At 42.3% G+C, this 18,699-nt stretch overlaps 1 protein-coding gene across 2 annotated transcripts in view; it reads left to right on the top strand.

Moving 5' to 3' along the window:
- The first annotated feature begins 11,717 nt into the window (after positions 1–11,717).
- Positions 11,718–18,699, top strand: part of SMAD4 (SMAD family member 4) — a 54,112-nt gene continuing 47,130 nt past the window's right edge. For both annotated transcript variants that reach the window (XM_012464276.2, XM_064379151.1), the window contains exon 1: positions 11,718–12,132. The gene's annotated coding sequence lies outside the window, so the exon portion shown is untranslated. The remainder of the gene's footprint in view (positions 12,133–18,699) is intronic.

Raw genomic sequence — 18,699 nt, 5'->3', positions numbered from 1 at the left:
TATCTCCATCTAGAGCAGTGCCTGAAACAGTAGAAACTCAATAAATTTTTGTTGGATGAGAATTTTCATTTACATTTTAGGAAAAGAAAAATTTGAACAACTGTTATAATACCTACTTTTATAGCTGAAGCAACTGAAAGTGAGATAGGTTCAGTAACTTGCCAGGAGGGCACACAGATATAGCCAGGATTTGAATGCTTGTCCATTTGACTTCAAAGGTCATCCATTATCTTAGCCTCTATGCTACTGTCTCATAATGAAGTGGAATACATACACAAAAGACTACAAAATCAAGTGCCAGTGGAGTGGCTTGAGGTTGTTTGGATGAGATGAGCAGAGATGGAGTCATCAGAGGGAGGGGAGTTGGCCTCATGCATGAGTGAGATTTGTAAAGATGGAGGCAGGAGAGAGGGCAAACCTTGGGCCTGTGCCTGCAATTGTCCACTGTGGCTTTGTCCTTGGCTGAAGAAGCCAAGCCCATCTTCTCCTGGGAGAGCAGTGAGGATGGAGGGCCAGCTGTGGGGTCAGGACTGTGTGAGCCGCATTCCTGGGCCTTTGCGTCAAACCTACCAACAAAGAACACTTTCCGAGGAGCTTTTGTGGACCGTGGTTAGGCCTGCAATCAGGACCTGCATTCTAACTAACCAGTGTAGCCTCCAGCAAGTTCAGAGCCACTTTGCAGCTCCCTGGCAATGGGGATGATCTGTGTGCTGGGGAAGGCAGCTAGGCTGAGAGGGGCTTTTGAACCACAGCATATTTTTTAAAGAGAAGGGATGTTATTGTTGAACCAGGTAGGAGGTGACCTGGGAACTAGCCTCCCTGAAAAGGAGGAGGGAGGGAAACAGCTATGGCCAGGGTTATGTGGGACTCTTATTTCCTTCCTGATTAAAGATGTAGATGCCTTGGTACCCGAGTCCTGGAGGAGGCTCCCTCAACCTGAGAAAGCTCTGTGCCCCAGCTCATCCTGGGAGCCAGCTCCCCTGGGTGGTGCAGCACAGAGGGAAGGAAGGAGGTGGCAGTTCAAGGGCAGCAGCTGGGAGAAGCGTGTCAGGGTGCCAGGGAAGTGAAAGTCAGCCAGGAAAGGAAAGGGGAAGAAGGAAGAGCAGAGAGGCTGCAGCAGCCCTGGGAAAAAGGGACAGCAGACCCTCAGAGGGGCGGGATTTTCCATCTTTCCTTGGAGGAGGGGCTGGGTCTTGGAACACCCTCCCTTCGCTGCCCCTCACACACAGCTTGTCCAGAGGAGCAGATGTGAGGTCTGAGCCCACTCAAGCGCTCACAGTCTCCTTCTCTCTTCAATACCCATCTGCTGGGCCTAATTCTTACCTCAAAAAGGTAACTCTTGATTATCCTTGAAGTTCTAAAAAATAGGAACTGTGATTTTGGTCTAAGCTAAAGTTAATTATTTTTCCTCAAGGTTGTCTCCCAAGGAAAATGCTAAAAAAGTATGAAAAAAATTTGGTGTTATTTAGGTAGACTGTAAGCTAGAAATATTCATTAGATATTCATTAGATTTTATCACGGAAATGACACCATAGCACAAGTGCCAACTCTTTTTTTTGAACATTTAGTTTTTTGCTTTTTAAAAAATGTTAATTTTTATTTATTTATTTTTGAGGTGGAGTGTTGCTCTGTAGCCAAGGCTGGACTGCAGTGGTGCAATCTCAGCACACTGCAACCTCCGCCTCCCAGGCTTAAGTGATTCTACTGCCTCAGCCTCCCGAGTAGCTGGGATTACAGGCGCATGCCACCATACCTGGCTAATTTTTGTATTTTAGCAGAGGCGGGGTTTTGCCACGTTGGCCAGGCTAGTCTCGAGCTCCTGACCTCAAATGATCTGCCTCAGCCTCCCAAAGTGCTGGGATTACAGGTATGAGCCACTGCACCTGGCAGGTTTTTTGCTTTTGATGAACTTGTCATTTCCAGCACTCCCTGCTTGCAATGTTCTCTCTTGTACCTGTGACACTGAGGGAAACTGTTAGATGCCATCAACTGTTCACTTGATGGACTAAAAACTGTGTAGATGTAAGTCTGATCTGGAGTCTACTGGGGGAAGGGAAAGACTGGGTAAACCATAACCATTTCAGTTCATGTCCATTGCCATTCAATTCTTAATTCTAAGATATGGCACCCAGTAGGCTTACTCTACATGTTTATTGAATGGAAACAATGTCTGAAAAGTTCAACTTTTATCAAAAAGCCTTTTAGGTGGGTAGAATCATGACTGTGGACTGTCTTCCAAATAGTTTAGTGTTCCATTATTCCCCTCCCCAATATATTTTGGATTTTAGGCCCTACACAGGTCTGGGCCCTGAAGTCTAGGGCTTTGCCTCTGGAACCAGCAGTATTGGCCTCACTTGGGAGCTTATTAGAAATGTAGTCTCCAGCCCACCCTCAGATCCAAGGAATCAGGATCCACTTTTTAATATGATCTCCAAGTGATATGTGTGCATAAGTAGGACAAACACTACTCTGAGGCATCTGATCAGGAGGCCCTCCCAGGCCCTGGCTTCAGAGTAGAGCTATTTGCGTTTCAGGGTAGCACCACACCACACACTGGGCAGAGTTCAAATTCCAGCTCTGCTGCAAACTTCATCACAGGGACAAATGACCCAAAAACAAAAACCAAACTCACAAGGATAGTACAAAGAATTTCTGTATATACTTTACCTAGATTCATCAACTATTAGCATTTTGCAATGTATACTTCAATTTTTTTTTCTCTCTACCTATGTATGATGATTATTCCTGAATTCTTGGAGAGTTAATTGCATATACCTGCATGTCTTTACCCTCAATACTTCAGTGTGTAGCTCCTAAGACAAGGACATTTTCTTCACAACCACAACACCAGGGACAGAACTAGAGGGAGGCTAACAAGGCCTGAGAGTGGATGGCCCCTCAAGGGGGCTTCTTTCAACTTTGTACCTTACGAGCCTCTGTTGCCTCACCCTAGTTCTGGCCTGCATGCTATAGTTATCAAAATCAGGAAATCTAATGCTGACTCAATATTATTATCTAATCTATAGTCTATTATATCTATAGTCTAATCCATAATGTATTATATATGTATAGTCTAATCTATAAGCTATTTTCCAATTGTGTGTATTGTTCGATAAGGTCCTTTATAGCAACATTTTTTCCCCAGACTCAATTCAGTATCATGCATGACATTTAACTGTCCTGTCTATTTAGTTTCCTTCAATCTGGAACAGTTCCCCAGGCTTTGCTTTTATGACATTGACATTTTTGGAAATTACAGACTAGTTATGTTATAGACTGTCCCTCAATATGGGGACAAGTTACTTTTTAATCTCTTAACATCACTTGTAAATTGGGAATAGTCCCTCTTTCATGTTGAATCAAATAGGTGAAGACATGTAATGGACTTGACACATGGCAGGTGCAGGTGGATTAAACAAGAAGCTGCCACCGATCAGGCCCTTGTCAGCACCATGCCAAGTGCTCACACGTATTGTCTCATTTCATTTTTACTACAACTCCATGAGATGGGTTGTATTTCTACCCCTACTTCAAAGAAGAAGGATCTGAGACTTAAAATCTTTTGTCCGAGGTCTAATAGCTAGTAAGGAGTGACATGGGGATTTGACTCAAGTCAGACTGCAAAGATTATTCACTTAGTGACATGCTTGTGATGCTTGCTAAAATCTAACTTTTTAAAACGTAAAATTTTCCTAAAGTTCACCATTTTAACCATTTCAAAATGTATAATTTAGTGATTCTTAATATATTTACAATGTTGTACAACTCTCAGCACTAATTCCAGAACATTTCCATCACCTCATGAAGAAACCCAATACCTCCCAATTTCCCACTCCCCCATCCCCTGACAACCACTAATCTATTAATCTACCTCTGTTTCTGTGGATTTGCATATACATAAAATACTACTAAGCAATAAAAAGGAACTAATTACTGATATACAGTAGCATTCCAGATCTCAAAAACAATACAGAGTGAAGAACCCAAATACAAAAGACTGCATATGGAAAGATTCCATTTATGCGAAATTCTAGAAAAAACAAAGCCTTAGGAACAGACAGCATGGCAGTGGTTGCCTGGGGACAGGAGCATACGGTTGGGAGGTGGCACTGACTGCAAAGAGGCACAAGGGAACTTTTTGGAGGCAGAGAGGTGTTCTAATACTTGATTGTAGTGGTGGTTGCACATTGGATATATTTGCCCAAATGCATCAAATTGTCCACTGTGTAAAGTTTGTAATATGTAAATTATACCTCCATAAGATTGTAAAAAAGGAAGAAAAAAATCCCAAGCATATCTGGTCCTGAATGGAGTTCAATTCATCAGCATGGCTTCCTTCATTGTCTGGCTCGGATCTATCTTCCCAGCCTCATCTCCTGGTTCTCTGATGCTTGCCATGGGCAAGCCCAGTGTTGGGCACTCAGAGAACATGGGGGAAGGGGAGCCTCTATCTTCAGGGAACCCACAGCCTAATCTGAAAGCAGAAAGGGTGGCCAACTCTGACACAGCAGGGCACCATTCCTAGAGGACCACTGAGTCTTAAAGGACAAGAATAAGAATATTCCTGATAGGGCCTGCATTGCAGTCATTTTCAATCTCAATTTTGAATCGTTTCAATCTAAAATTTTGAATAGGTAATAATTCATTTCTATGGCTGTATACTTTAAGCCAAAAAGATGACAGAGTTTATTTTATTGTTTTTAGAAATGTGGGAATCACTTGTAATGTTCAGGTTAGTTGATGTTAAGTAATTTTCAGGAGCAACTGGGATTATTTTAAAAATCACTGGGTTAAACTGGGTGTGGTGATGCATGCCTGTACTCCCCAGCTGCTCAGGAGGCTGAGGCAGGAGGATCACTTGAATGCAGGAGTCTGAGTCCAGCCAAGGCAAAACAGCAAGACCCCATCTCTAAAAAACAAAACAAAACAAAACCTAAAACATTGGGTTGACACTAAAATACCACGATGCTAACTTGTGCCAGGAGGTCCTTTGCTGGAGGGAAGAGCATCCCACCCCTGGGATGAAAAGGTTAAAGTTCTATATTCTCCTCACCCTTGGAAAGCTCCCATTCATAGGAGGTGGAACCATTAAATAAAACAAAAGGAAAATAAAACCTTTCAAGCCTTTGCCTGCCCCTATCAGAGATGTATCTGAAAACTGGCAGTAGCTTGGCTCCCTTTGAGTGCTTTGAAACTATGGTCTTCAAGATTTCTTGCTTTTCTCCTAAAAGAAATTTGAAAAACTGTATTTTATTTTTCTTTCCTTCTTCCTTCCTTTCTTTTTTCTCTCTCTCTCCTTCCTTCCCTCTCTTTTCTTTCTTTTTTTTAATAACTGATCGGATTTTTCTGTCACTTAGGCTGGAGTGCAGTGGCATGACCATGGCCCACTGTAGCCTCAAACTCCTGGGCTCAGGGAATCCTCTCACCTCAGCCTCCTGAGTAGCTGAGATTACAGGCATGAGCCATCATGCCTGGCTAAAACTGTGTTTCTTCTTGTACCTTTTTTTTTTCAAAGAAAAATTTTTTTTATAGAGACAGGGTTTCACTATGTTAGTCAGGATTGTCTCGATCTCTTGACCTCGTGATTCGCCCGCCTCGGCCTCCCAAAGTACTGGGATTACAGGTGTGAGCCACCGTGCCCGGCCTCTTCTTGTACTTTTAAAGGTCATATCTAAAATGTTTCATCACAAGTTTAAATAATAGTAAGGTTTGTTATTTCTGGCATAAGTATTGGCATTTTAAAATAAGATTGTTACATCATTCTTTAAATGTATCCAAGGAAATTTAAAGATCATAATGCATCTATCATCCATTTAAAAAATACATGAACAAGCTTTTCTTTAAAAGAAATTTTACATCACTCTTTTTTTTCTTATCTTGTATTTCCATTCCACTTACCCCTGAGCATTTTAATATAATATTTTAAGCTGGAGAGTATTTTATTGATCAACCTAAAACATTTCCCTATAAAACAATTAAAAAAAAATTCTTGACTGAGTCTGATAAGCTTAAAAAGCTCATTTTGATTGTATAATTTTAATATCTAATTGATCTGAACAACATAAAATATTATATATTTTGGTATCTATTAAAATTCAAGTACAGGATATTTTTGTGGAATGAAATAGAATTGAGTCAAACCTAGTCCTAGTTTTCATTTCTATGGATGGAAGCACAAAACACCTTGTTCATTCATTTAACCAATATTTATTTAGCACCTCCTACATGTCAATAGCTACTCTAGGTACTTGGGATACATTGGTAAATACTACAGAGAAATCCTTGCCCTCATGGAGCTTACATTCTAGTTGGAGGGTAACAGGCAAAAAGCAATAAACACAGACATAAGTAAATCATATAGTATGTTACAAGTGCTACAGCAAAACAGAAAGCAGGGTAAAAGGGCTTTGGGTGTAATGAGAGAGTTAAGAGTCGGCTGCGATTTTTAAAAGGTCAGGGTAGGCTTCAAAGAGGTAACTTTTGACCAAAGGAGGTGAGATAGTTGGCAATGCAGATATCTGGGTGAAACATGTATAAGGCAGAAGGCACAGCCAGTGCAGAGGACCTAACTTGGGAGCATGACTAGCATCTTCTAGGGTCAAGAAAAGAGGTCAGGAAGGCTAGAACATATTGGAGAATGACTGATAGGAGACGAGATTTAGAGAGGTAATGCTGAGGGGTGGAGTGGTGGTGCTGATCTTACAGAACCCTTTAGATTATTGTAAGGATGTAGATTTTCACTCTAAGTGAAATGAGGATCATTTAATGCAGGAATTTAAGCAGACAGAAGACATCTGACTTACATTTTAAAAGGACCACTCTAGCTATCATGTTGGTAAGAGGAAAGCATGAGAATAGGGAGAGCTTTTAGAAGATGAATCCAAAGATGAGATGATGGTGGCTCAGACCAGGGAGTAGTAGTGGAGGTGGCTCCGACTGTGGACTAGACATGGGTGTGAGAAAACAAGGGAGTCCACAATTGCTGGACAGCACCAAGGATTTACTTGAGGTTCATGGTGATGAAATTAAAGACAAACTACTCAGGGTTTTTGGTCTGAGCAACTTGAACAATAGTTATCAAATGAGAGGAAAGCTAGTGGGTTCAACAAGTTTGAGAAAGAATATTGCTCAGTTTGTGACATGTTTGAGGATATCAGAATCTGGAGTTCAGGTAAGAGGTCTGAGCTGGATATATAAATTTAGGAGTTGTCATCATATATGATGATACCATATATCTTAGATGGTACTGAAATTCAGGAGACTGGTGACATCAAGGAAATGAGTATAGATTAAAAAGAGTTCAAGGGACTGGGTGTGGGAGGCTCACACCTGTAATCCCAGCACTTTGGGAGGCTGAGGCAGGTAGATCACCTGAGGTCAGGAGTTGGAGACCAGCTTGGCCAACATGGTAAAACCCTGTTTCTACTAAAAATGAGCCAGGTGTGGTGGCAGGCACCTGTGATCCCAGCTACTTGGGAGGTTGAAGCAGGGAGAATTTCTTGAATCTGGGAGGTGGAGGTAGCAGTGAGCAGAGATTGCACCACTGCACTCCAGCCTGGGCAACAGAGAGAGACTCTGTCTCAAAAAAAAAAAAAAAAAAGAATTCAAAGAATGAGCCCTGGTTAAGGGGTCTGAGAGAAGAGATGGAACCCAGCAAAGAAGACAGGGAAGGAGGAACCATGAATGAAGGAGGAAAACCAAGAGGATATGGTTAAAAAAAGTGAATTAAGTGATTAGCTGTGTCAGCTGTTACAGATATGTCAATCAAGACGAGAATTGAGACTAGATGATTGGGTTTAGCCAATGTGAAGTTCATTTTTGGCCTTCACAAGAATAGTTTTGGTAAGAGTGGTAAGGACAAAAGCACGAATGGAGTTTAAGAGAGGGTTGGAGACCTACCACTCAGCTGATGATCTATAATATGCCACGTATGTAACCTGGTGTGTAATGATTCTACTGCATATATATGGAGTCTTAAAATATGTATCATGCGTGACATGTTTTTGAACTTTATATAAATGGTGTTGTATGGTATGTATTCTGCTGTTGTGGAATGGGAGAACTGCAGACAAAGTATGGAAAACTCTTTTAGAAGGTTTGTTGCAAAGGAAGTAGAGAAATGGGTGATAGTTGACAATAGAAATAGGTCAAAGAGAAGAATCTGTAGGACTGGAAAAATCACAGCTGCTTGTAAGTTTATCAGAATGACCCAGTAGAGAAATACTGATAATATAGAATAGGGGGATAATTACTGGAGTGACGGTGAGGATCTTGATTAGGCAAGATAGGACTGGCATCTGTGTCTTGGTGACAATGCTCCTTTAGCTAGGAGCATGGCAATTCAACAATGTGAGGATGGGAAAGGCAGAGCAGAGGCTGGAATATGGGTGTGGGTGATGTTGAGATTCTGTGGAAGTTTTTCTCTTATTGCTTCAGTTTTCTCAAACAAGTGTATTAATTGAGGATGATCAAGGGGAGGACATGCAAGTTAGAGGACAGAGAAGGTACAAAATCCAGAAGAATGGAGGAGGGAAGTAGAATTGCTGGACAGCACAAAGGGTCTACCTGAGGTTCATAGTGATGAAATTAAAGTGAAAGTACTCAGTGTGATTGTGTTCTTCTCTAGCCACATTCAGATGCATGAGTGCTAGCTTGAATCAGGATCGTGGCTTTGCAAACAAGCAAACAAAACAAAGGGAGACAAAGGCAACAGGGCTGAGGGCATGTATAAGAGTGATTGTGATTGGCCAGGGGTTGAGGCTGGGTGAGAGCAGATATGAGGGTTCAAGAATTGTTGGAATTAGAGTACTACAGGGAGTGACCTGGAAGACTGAGGTGATGACTGGGGTGTGAGATGTTTGAAACCGAGATAATGAAGAAGTTGCAGTTTGATAAGGCTAATGTGATTATGACCATGGGAGTAAGTGGCTGAGTTAGGGTATGTGCAAGTTAGAGGTCAGAGAAGGTATAAAATCCAGAATGATCAAGGGGAGAATGTGCAACTTAGAGGACAGAGAAGGTACTAAATCCAGAAGAGTCGAGCGGGATGTATAACAGAATTGCTGAACAGCATTAAGGGTCTACCTGAGGTTCATGGTGAACAGCAAGGGTCTCCAGCCAATAGCCAGGAAGAGACTGAGGCCCTCAGCCCTGCAGCCTGCAAGGAACTGAATGTTGCCAATCACCACATGAGCTTGGAAGCAGATCCTCTGTCCCAGCCTCACTTTGTGGAGGACACAGCTAAGCCATGCCTTGACTCCTGACTCAGAGTAACTGTAAGATCCCTGAAGAAGAAAAGGAACTGAGAGCCCAGGGTACTAGGAAGATCTTATAACCACCTAGCACTAGGACAGAAGTGGCATTACAGTGACTGACAGGAGCAAATTGTGCAGAGATGAAGGGGAGTGAGGTCAGCGATAGAGGTACTGGATAGCAAGATTTAAAGCTGCTGGTTTAGAGGAGGAGGGGGATGATTTGAAAGCAATGTTGAGGAGCAAGAAGGAAACCTACCTCACCTCCAGGCACCGAGAGGCTGAAGGCTGAAAACACAGTTGCCACTACTTGAGAGGTGGAAGGAGGAGCAGTGTTCCAGGGCAAAGCTGGGGTTTCCCTTAAGTAAAAAGGTGAAGGGAACCTGAAGAGAAATTCTGAAAAGAGGCTGAGCTTATAGGGAATGCCATTTGCATAAATAAATAGATAGTGTTGTAGACAGAATCTAAAGGAGCCCCATATGATCCCCACCTCCTGGTGTTCATGCCTTTGTGTGTCTCCTTCCCCTTCAGTGTAGGTGGTGCCTGTGATTTGCTTCTGGCTGGCAACGTATGGCAAAAGTGACAGGGTATGAGTGACACTGTGTATGTGATGATGTTACATAAGATTGAAACCAGTGTCTTGCTGAGACTCTCCCCATTGCTGGCTTTGAAGAAACAAGCTGCCATATTGTTAGCTTCCCTATGGAGAGGACCACATGGCAAGGAACAGAGGGGGTCTCCAGCCAATAGCCTGTAAGGGACTGAGGCCCTCAGTCCTGCAGCCTGCAAGGAACTGAATGATGCCAACAACCACATGAGCTTGGAAGCAGATCCTGTGTTCCAGCCTCACTTTGTAGAGGACCCAGCTAAGCCATGCCTTGTCTCCTGACGCACAGAAACTGTAAGATCATAAATGTGTGTTGTTTTAAGCTTCTATATTTGTGCTGATATTGTTGTACAGCAATAGATAACTAATACAGACGGAATGGAAGAAGTTTAGTTATAACAATGTCTCTCAATTTTTTTTAAAACTTCTGAGGTGTATTACCTAAGAATCACATATTGAACTATTATTAAATCATGTTTAGTAATCTATTAGCTGACAGATCTTCCTTCAGTTTTGTTGACAGAAAAGATTGGAAAACTATCCGACTTGCAAAATAATTTAATGCCCTTCGCCTAAGGTCATTTACTTTCTCAGCATAGATACCGATATTTGAATTGCCCCTTTTGGATTCCTGGGGAGGTTCTGCATTGACTGAGTGCACCTTAGTAATGGGTGAGAATTCTGACTTTCTTTTGTAAGGTGGGAGGGAGAAGGACAGTTTTGAAAACAGGTGCTGTGTCCTTAGCACCCTTCTCAAGCTGGGCAATTTTAGAAAATAGAACATATAGCAATGAAGATATGGAAATGAAATCCCTTAAAACTGGTCTTCATAAACCCCAGTGGTAAGAGAACACCAGTTTGAAGCTTTAGGGACTTTCTGGTAAAAAAAGGGAATGGCCCAGGATGTGGAGGACAGAATGAGGCACTGAGGATACGTGGCGAAGGCGTGCGGTGGGTGTAGAGAGTTTCTGGGCTACGTGACCTAAGAAATGACTTTAGAACTGGCTCATCATTAGTTTTGGAGGGACTAAAACTAGTCTCAAAGTAGTTCCTGCTTGGTGAAAATATATCAGTAATGCGTTTTAAATTAAAAAAGAAATGCATGCGTCTTGTAAAAAATGAAATAAAAGAAGCATAAAGCCAAAAAGCAGAGCCTATGCCTTTCCCCACCGAACAAACAGATAACCTAGTTAATAGGTGTGTAGTAGGAGTCGAAGCTCCAGCTCCGAGAGTGCTCTACATCTCTTCCAGCAAAACCACTCACACTTGCAACGCCTGGCAAGGCTCTTCAGTAAGGGATTCCTTGACTGTCCTGTGCGTCTCTCGAGTTTAAACACCTCTGGGGCTCGTGATTCGAGGCTGCCGGAAAGGGAAGGTGCGGCCAGCGTCTCTGTCTTCCCGAAGTGAACTCCTACAACCTAGCCACTTTCTCCTCCGAGCTGTCGACTAGCTGTTGAAGGCCAATTTTTGTGCCTACGCAGGTCCTCAACACAAAACAAAACAAAAAAACCAACAAAGGCTAATCACTGTTTATAAACACTTACTGGACGCCCACTCAACGCCGAGCTCTCCTGCGCAGCTTAGGTACTTTTTTGCAAAGGGATGCCAATGTCCCCGGCGACCACTCCCTCAAGCAGGCCTTCGCCCTCCGCCCACGTCGCGGCCCAGGCCCAGGCCCTGGCCGAGACCGGGACGCAGAGCCTCCCGCCGGCTGGCGCTGCCCTGCAGGCGCCTGCGCAGAGCGACCCTCCCCGTCAGTCGGGGCGGAGGACGGAAGGCGGGGGCAGCCGGGAGAAAGGAAAGCTGCGGGGGAAAAGGGCCAAACCCTGAAATTACCCGGATGTGGTCCCCGCGCGCGCATGCTCAGTGCCCTCTCGACAAGTTGGCAGCAACAACACGGCCCTGGTCGTCGTCGCCGCAGCTGCGGTAACGGAGCGGCTCGGGTGGCGGAGCCTGCGTTCGCGCCCTCCTGTTCTCCTCGGGAGGCCTTTCTCGCCCTCCCCTCGGCTCTGCAGTCGCGCAGCGGGTGGGAGCGGGTGAGGGGAGCCGGGTGCCTCGCGAGAGAGGCCCCCCGCCGCGGGGCTGCCCGGGAGCTCGAGGCGGTCAGGTCGGCGCGGGCAGCGGTGCGGCGCTGAGGAGAAGCGGCCTGGACGGGACGCCTCGGGGCGGGGGCCGAGGAGCTCTCCGGGCCGCCGGGGAAAGCGACGGGCCCGGAGCGTCCGCGGACCAGCAGCGGCGGGAGAGTGGACTCCCCTCGCCACCGCCCGAGCCCAGGTAACCGCGCCATGTCCCCTCCCCTTCCCCCGGCCGGGCCCGCGCACCCCGCCCGCGGCTTCTCCGCCCCGGGGCGGGCTCCCGGCGGCGGCGGGGAGCGCGCGGATCCGCTGGGAAGGCGACCGCGGCTACCTGACGAGCCTGGCCGGGCGGGCTGGGTGAGTGCCGGGTGGCGGTGCCTCGCGTCCCTCCGGTCCCCAGCTCCGCTTGCAGCTCTTGGGAGAATCAAGTTAAACTCGGACGGGACTCCTGCCTCGGCCGCCGCTCCTCTTTGTTGTTCTGGAGTAGTTTCTCGGTCGCCCCGGCTGAGCGCGTTGGGTTGGCTGGAGTATGTTGCCTTACGGTCTAAATGAAAGTTGTAAATTGTCTGTCTTAATTTATTTTCTCCAGCCAATTTCTGTTTTCTCTTTGTCCTTTACTTTCTCTTCCTAGTCGTGTTAATGCCACTTTACGCTTCTGTCTTTGATATGTTTAGTTTTTGAGTACTGAGAGTGACGGTGGTATGCCGGACACATTCTTAGCACCTAACTGAACCCTTTCTTCCCCTTGTATAACATGCTTCCTAATAAAAGACACAGTTGATCTTACTGTTAGCATTACATGTACTGAGAGTGAAATGGGTGTAGGGTGGAGGGCGGTGGCTCCATCACTTACCCCAAACTGCTGTTAGGATCTCTCAAACTAGATTTTCAAAGACACGAGTGTGTTTAATTAACCTGAAAGGTTTATTTGCTGGTGCAGAGGTTTTACAAAGCCCTGCTGAAGATTGATAGCTGTTTCCCCTCAAAAACCTAAGTACATTTGTTTTTAATAAGACACACACACACACACAATTTATTTCCAAATTAGTTTCTTAATGCATTTAGTTTTTGCACCGTAGTTTAAGATGGAATTGCCAGTTATTTAGGAATAATAAATATAACAAGATAATAAGGGAATTAGCCTGAGTTGACTCTGCAGACATACAATCTTAGCTAATTTTTGTTAATAACTTTTGACTTTTGTCGGAATTAGAATCCTTTTAGTCTTAGTAGCAGCTTGGTTACTCGGGTATTTAAGAAGTAGGTTCACTACTTTTTGCTGGCAAAAAACATTTAGAGCCTCAAAAAAATGAAATGCATAATGTTGTAATTAGGTTTAGAACATGACATTTGAATAATTTTTATGGTGGATTTCATAAATTACTTTGCCATACTCTGCCGAGACTAGATATATATTTTTTAGTTGAAATATAGGAAGTTCTAAAGTATAACTTTTTTTTTTAATGCTAAGGACTTATTTTCTCTATATTGGAAAGTTCTGATGTGATTAGTACATAACATTCCAAACTGTAAATGATTAACATTTAAAAAAAACGGATTTTTTAAATTAATGTTTCTTCCATAATGCTGTCATGATTTTGTATACTTAAATGGGTTCCTTACAGAACAAATGTAATAGAGATAGGCCAAGCATTTGTAATTTGGAGTAGCTTTAGATCTAAAGATGGTGATGAATTATGTAGGCTTAAGTTGTTGGAATTAAAACTAAAAGCTTCTTTAGATAAAATTGTTATAACATTTAACTTTATTAATAGAAGTGGCTTTTTCTTTGCTTTCCAAGCTTTCGGGTGAGTTTTAAAGAAGTATTGCATCTTGGCTTTTTTATTTTTGAAGTGGGGGTGTATGTCTCTGTTTGGGTCAGTGCCTTTAGTGTAAATCTTGAGTTCAGAAAAAAACAAACTGCAAATCTGTTTTTCAGACTTAATGAAAATTTGTGCTGAGAAAGTCACTTTGAAATATTTTGGAATAAGTTTTACGTGGATGATTGACTTTTTATGATCGTTTTGCTCCTTGAAGCAATTCTGCCTATACTAAGAAGCAGCAAATCTTATTTTAGAAAACTTGTGCTTCACTTTCTTAAGCTACATTTTAGTCGAGTGATTGTGTGTGAATTCCTTTTCTGTATTCCCCTTCAGTTTTTCTTTTCCCCCCAAATTAAGGAGCAAGCATTAACCTAATTTATGCTGCCCAGTCACACTGCAGCTCTTCCATTTGGAAGCAGTTTCTTTCTGATTGAGCCAGTGTTATAGTAACATCATTAGACACTATTCTAATTGAGGTGTGAATTTCTGAGGCCTCTACTAGGGAGGTTAACCCTATAGAATCTGCAGGGTTCATTATATATAAAATTATATTTAGGTTTGTCTAAATTTTGCCTATTTTGGTGAAAACAGTTTTTGCTGATGTTTAAACTTAGTGCATTTTGTCCCTCTCTATTTCATACCTAACCTTTTTTTCCACTTTTAAATCAGTGATTTTGTTTTAGAGTGACTGGTTCTTTAAGCATCTTGTAATAGCCATTTCAGTGCTCATTATATATGTTCGGATTTCTTTTTGTTGTTGTTGTTGACCTGGAAGACTGTAGTTACGAAGAAATTTTTTTTTTTTTTTTTTGCTTAGATCGATGATGAATGGTGGCTCTGAGATGACTGTTAATTGTGTATAAAAGTAACCTGACAAAAAATCTTTTGTTATCTAGAGTTAAAGGACTTAGACCAGAATAACACAGCATTTTTTTTTTTTTTTGAGATTGAGGCTCGCTCTGTTGTCCAGGCTGGAGTCCAGCGATACAATCTCGGCTCACTGCAACCTCTGCCTCCCAGGTTCAAGCAGTTCTCTTGCCTCAGCCTCCCAGGTAGCTGGGCTTATGGGCATGTGCCACCACAGTGCCTGGCTAATTTTTGTATTTTTAGTAGAGACAGGGTTTCACCACGTTGGTCAGGCTGGTCTTGAACTCCTGACCTCAGGTGATCCACTTTGGCCTCCCAAAGTGCTGGGATTACAGGCATAAGCCTCTGTGCGTGGTCATAACACAGCATTTAATACAGTTTTGTAAAATTATCAAATTTTGGACTTTTTGTTCAACAGTTGATGAAGTCTCAATTGTTGCAAAATGAGAAATTCAGTTGACAAATATATCTAGATATATTCATTTGAGCTACTTGTAGAGTGATGCTCTTTGCATATGCCAGGTGTACACAATTGATCATAAGTCAGATTTAGAATTTTTGGATTTCTTTTTCTCTTTCTAAAATGTGTAATTTTGGTGATGGGAAATTTGACTGAATCCAGTTTCTCAGGAATAAAGTATTTTAGGTTGTGTCACCTTGACACTACTACCTGGTGTATTCGGCATCTGAGAATATTTGTTTTTAACTATGAAAGTGAGTGAAACCTAGGGTAGTGCTTACATATGTAAAACTAAGATGGTAGATAGTTGGATTCTTATAATTCTTATAAGGTTCTTATAATCTAAGTCTTGATAAGTTGCTACTGCAAATTATATCATAGATCAGACAGATAAGTATCAAAGACCAATCATAAAGAGGGTCTGTTGTTAACATTTTAATCAGCTTAAAATTAGCGATAATGGTAAAGACCTTTCGACTCAAAGACTATATTTCATTATTTACATTTCAAATGAGAATTTTTTGCAGTTTGGAAAACTTGTAAATGTGTTGAATTTATCTTTTTTTGAGACAAAGTCTCGCTCTTGTCCCCCAGGCTGGAGTGCAGTGGTATGAACTGAGCTCACTGGAACCTCTGCCTCCCGGGTTCAAGCCATTTTTCTGCCTCACCCTCCCAAGTAGCTGGGATTACAAGCACCTGCCACCACGCCTGGCTAATTTTTGCATTTTTAGGGGGGAAACGGGATTTCACCATGTTGGCCAGGCTGGTCTTGAACTCCTGACCTTAGGTGATCTGCCGGTCTCAGCCTCCCAAAGTGCTGGGACTAGACGTGGGAGCCATCTTGCCCAGCCGAATTTATCTTTTCATTGCCTTTTTTATTCCCAAGGTTTAGGGCAATGGTCTCTCCCTCTCTTTCACTTTCTTTCTCTCCCTTTCTTTCTTTCTCTCTCTCTCTTTCTCTTTCTTTCTCCCTTTCTCTCTCTTCTTTTTTTTTTTTTTTCTTTTCATCTTGCTCAGTGCCCCAGCCTAGAGTACAGTATTGCAATCATAGCTAACTGCAGCCTTACCTCCCAGGCTCAAGCAATCCCACCTCAACCTCCCTAGTAGCTGGAACTCCAGGCATGCACCATCACACCTGTCTAATTTTTTTGAAATTTTTTTTGTAGAGACAGGGTCTCCCTGTGTTGCCCAGGCTGGTCTTGAATTGTTGGGTTCAAGTGATCCTCCCACCTCGACCTCTCAAAGGTGCTGGGATTACAGGCATGAGCCACCATGCCTGGCCAGTAGTTTTCAATCTTGGTTGTACTTTTAGATATCTTGGGGAGTTTTACAAAATACTGATGCCCGAATTCCAGCCTCAGAAATTAATGTGATTTGGTTGGTCTGGGGTGCAGCCAGGTTAGCCCTCCACAGTGATTGTGTCATTAGGGTCCTCTGACTTTCTTTTGAACTGTTTCACTCGTGTTAGCTTTACATTCTTTAATACGGTGATATACACATGCACAGTATAGTCATTTCACACTTAATGGGTCTTTTGAGAGTATTGCCATATTTGTTTTGCTTCTGTGTCTGTCTCTTTTCTTTCTTTCTCTCCCCCTTCCTGTCACATACTCCTTTCTCCTCTGTTTCTTTCTTTACTTTCAGTTTATTTGAACCGTCTGGTAGTAAGTTTTAGGAAACTGTATTTCCCATTATGAGAAGTTAGTATATCATCACTCTTTTAAATAGAAAGTTGGTCTTCTTTTAAAGTATATTCTCAAATGCTTACTTGTACTCCTTTTGGAGACTAATTACTTTAAGTCCCTAAGTTAGCATCTAACTCCCGGTGGGCTTGATGTAATGGCTTACTCTTGTAGTCTCAGCACTACCTGAGGCTGAGGTGGGAGGATCACTGGAGCCCAGGATTTCAAGGCCAGCCTGGGCAACAAAGTGAGACCTTGACTCTTAAAAAATAAATAAATAAATAAAACTCCCAATGCAAATTGTCTTCTTAGGGGGTTAATCTACTTGGAAACCATAATGTTTTCTAGCCACCAGTTAACTAGTCACTTAACCGGTTTCTGAGACGCAGGTTGCATTGGGCTTTTTCTGTCAGGGCTTAACTTACACACTGCAAGACAGTTGCTCAACTAGGCCAGCTAGCTAGTACGTCTTCAGAGATCATGTAGGGCATGTTCAGGTCTCCATTTACATCACCTGAAGTAGGTCCCAAGTGCTGGGCTATGGAGTAGTTTCATCTCTGTCTCTGGAAAAGCTATTTTAAAAAATAAAAATATTTTTTCCCTGCCTGATTGCGACGCACATGCTGCTTCAGAATGGGAATGGAGTGGAGGAGACTTGGGAATCTGCATTTTTTAAAAAGTATCTCTTGATTCTAAAGGCTTTGTTTATTTTAGCATGCTTATCCTTGTTGCTTTATTTATCCATTTGTCTGTTTTTTTAGGACAGTTCACTCAGGCTGGAGTGCAGTGACACCATCATAGTCCACTGTAACCTTCAACTTCTGGGTTCAAGAGATCTTCCCGCCTCAGCCTCTAGAGTAGCTAGGACTACAGGCACGTACCACTATGCCTGGCTGATTTTTTAAAATTGTTTTGTAGAGATGGGGGTCTCGCTTTGTTGCCCATGCTGGGCAAATCTTATTTATGATTTACAGCTAGGACTGCTACTGAATATTTTTATAGTAAGGTATTATTTCTGTAACTTAATATAGATGAATGTATGCTATTCAGGTCTTTTCAAGTCAAATGTATTTCTAAATGTAAACTGAATTAAGGATATTTGTCAGTGATATTCGCTAGTGAATTCTAGAGCATATGATATCAGTAGATGGTCAGTCATTGTAAAAATTGAATCATCTAGTGAAAGGATGACCGGAAATAATATTTAATGGGGTAAGCTAAGCCAGGAATCAGTGTACATAAACATATTAGGTGTGTCTTATGTCGTAAATATGCCTTATAAAACTAGTTGAAGGAAGAATGTGCATAGATGTTGAAATAATGAAAGGGCTGGCTGATTGTAAAGAAAAATGATACAACTTGTATGTAATTAGTCTTTTTAATCAGTTGCATATATTCATAATATTTAATTTGTAAAGTAAAGATTGTAGACTAGATCAGTGCTTTGTAAAACTAACAGAACCTCTGACTTCCATAGTACTTTTTAAGGGTACAGCCCCACCCTTGATTGTAGTTAGTGGAGCTCGCCTAACCTGCAGGGGATTTTGATTCATCCCCTTTGAAGGAATAAGCTAGATGGCTTGATAGTCTCTTTCATTTAAGTTTTATGAAACACATTTTTCAGTTATCACTTACTAAAATTCAGTTTAGTTTCCACCATCTTTTAAAACAGTGGTTCCCAAAGTATTGTCCACAGACTCCTGGAGATCACTAGGATCTTTATATTTAAGGGGTTCACAAAATCAAAATTATTTTCATAATGAAACTGAGACATTATTTGCCCTTTCACTGTGAGGACATTTGTATGGATGGTGAAGGAGCAGTGGTGGGTAAACTGCCAGCACTTTAAAATGTATCTAGGCAGTTGTACCAACGGTATGAGTTCTTACTTTGTTCTTTATAGTCAAACACAATGTTAAGCATTTGAAAAAATG

Source organism: Aotus nancymaae, unplaced genomic scaffold (genome assembly GCF_030222135.1).
Source record: "Aotus nancymaae isolate 86718 unplaced genomic scaffold, 86718_ANA_hifiasm-v0.15.2.pri h1tg000020l, whole genome shotgun sequence".
NCBI lineage: Eukaryota > Metazoa > Chordata > Mammalia > Primates > Aotidae > Aotus > Aotus nancymaae.
This window is presented reverse-complemented; position numbering and strand designations above follow the sequence as displayed.